We start from the raw sequence: 2,221 nt of genomic DNA on the forward strand, positions 1-2,221 counted from the left end.
CATATAATCATCAGTCGATCGACTGATGCACTTGGTCGATCGACTGAGGATGCTGGCAATAGTCACATACGCTAAAAATTCCCTTTCAACTTCAAACTTCCGCCTTTCTTTCACAATCATCTAGCATATCACTCTACGCACTTTGCATAAAATAATTACCTGCAAACACTCACAAAGGCGCACGTCTTCCCATAACAGTAATCGCTAACTAAACTAAACTAAATCTAAAGCTCCTAATGAGATGTAAGCTAAATAAACGGTAAAATTCCTAATTACACAAGAAAATTACAAGCCGAGTTGCCTCCCGGTTAGCGCTAGTTTAAGAGGTCCCGCTATAATACTCCGTATTTATATGTCTTGGGGGTACTCTATCGAGTAGCCCTTACTCTGTCGAGTATGGGCAAGTTGCGGAATAAAATAGTTTCTGACCTGTTGGGCACTCGATCGAGTAGCTGGGGCACTAGATCGAGTAGGGGGGTACTCGATCGAGTGTCCGGTTTACGGGGAGTTTTTCGCGGGTTTTGTTAATTATGCGATTAGGGTATTTAAACATAATCGTCGTTGTTTTAATTCACTTTTACCAAAACCTAAAACCTGTTTAAGAGAGAAAGCAGTCAGTCATCTTCCTAATCGCATCCTTAACAATTCCCGGAGTTCAGACGGTCAGTTCGTGTCGTAGTTCGTGTCGTTGGATTCCTTGCGTCGAGGGTAAGCTTTTAATATAATTTATATAATGTTTTGCTAGGTTTGGTCAAACCCTAATTTAGGATTTGGGGGTTTTATGAATAGTAAGTAATTGGTAGTCTTTATGTGTTATATGTTAGGAGGAGAATTCATAGAAGAGGCGTTTTGAGACAGCTGTAGATACCGTCTGCGTGTTGTGCTTTCCAGGTAGGATTTCCTACTCAGTATTAGTCCCATAATGGGATATTGGTGATGTGCTGTAGTTAGTTGTTTGATATGGTGATTGTGATTGTGATTGTGATTGTGGTTGTGTTTGTTGATGGTTCTCGAGATGCGTTCTCGGTTGAGTGGGGTCACTTGCGGGAGTGATCTCACGCCCTAGTTTCGCCCTTCGTGGAACCCGCCACGAAAGGGGATGTGCACATTAATGGACGGGGTTATCGCTCGTACGATGAGCGGGGCTTAGGTGGGAACGGCTGCGGTCCCCATCGGTGGTGGTCCGGTGGACGGTCAAGTATTGAGATGATGGGAGTTGGTGTGTGTGTGTGTGTGATTGTTTGTCTGTTTGTCTTATTGTTGTTATCTATATTGATTGTGTGATTAGTATCGACCCGGTGTTGTTTTGTAAAACTGCGATGATCCATTCGGGGATGGTGAGCGAGATATTGAACAGTATAGAGATGATCTTTGGGATAGCGGATGGCCACGACATGACGATAGAGTCTTCATTTGTAGTTTAGTATTTATTTACATTTCGATTGAGAAAGAGATAGTTTGGAATAATGTATTGTACTTTCGGTTTGGTTTCGAGGATTGTACTTATTCATTAAATTACTTATAATAAATGTTGTTTTTGTTTTGTCTATTTGATTATCATACCTCGGGCAACCGAGATGGTGATGTCTTCATACCGAGTGGTCCTGGTAAGGCACTCGGAGTATGGGGGTGTTACAAATGGTATCGGAGCGACGATCCCGAAACTCGTAACCAATGAACTTAATGAACATAGGGAGTCAATTAAAATGAACCGGGGTAAAAGTTGTAGGAGCTAATGCAAAGGCTTGGGAGACGTCCTAAAGTCGGGGATCGCCTTACAACTTTGAACCGGTCACATGGGGGGAATATGTGTTGAGTCATGTGTGTGCTTAGTAACTTGCGTAACAATGTGATGGAATGTGTTGATGGTTGGATGTTCGAATTGGAAGTTGATGAGATGAAAGAAAAGTAATGTTATATATATATACATTGTTGATGAAATGATAGCATGATGGAATGTTTTACAACGTGGCGATTAATAGCATGATTGTTATGATATAATGTGATTTATAAAGTTAGCATGTTAGTATACGACGTAATATGCGGGTAGCTCTTACGTATTGGGGGTACTTGATCGAGTGAGGCTGACTCGATCGGGTAGGTTTTTGGCGATTTTGAGTCCAGAATCGAGTTTTGGGGCACTCGATCGAGTAACTAGGGGTACTCGATCGAGTGAAAAGTCACTCGATCGAGTAGCCTAGATACTCGATCGAGTGGGTTA

This window comes from Silene latifolia, chromosome X (genome assembly GCF_048544455.1).
Source record: "Silene latifolia isolate original U9 population chromosome X, ASM4854445v1, whole genome shotgun sequence".
Taxonomy (NCBI): domain Eukaryota; kingdom Viridiplantae; phylum Streptophyta; class Magnoliopsida; order Caryophyllales; family Caryophyllaceae; genus Silene; species Silene latifolia.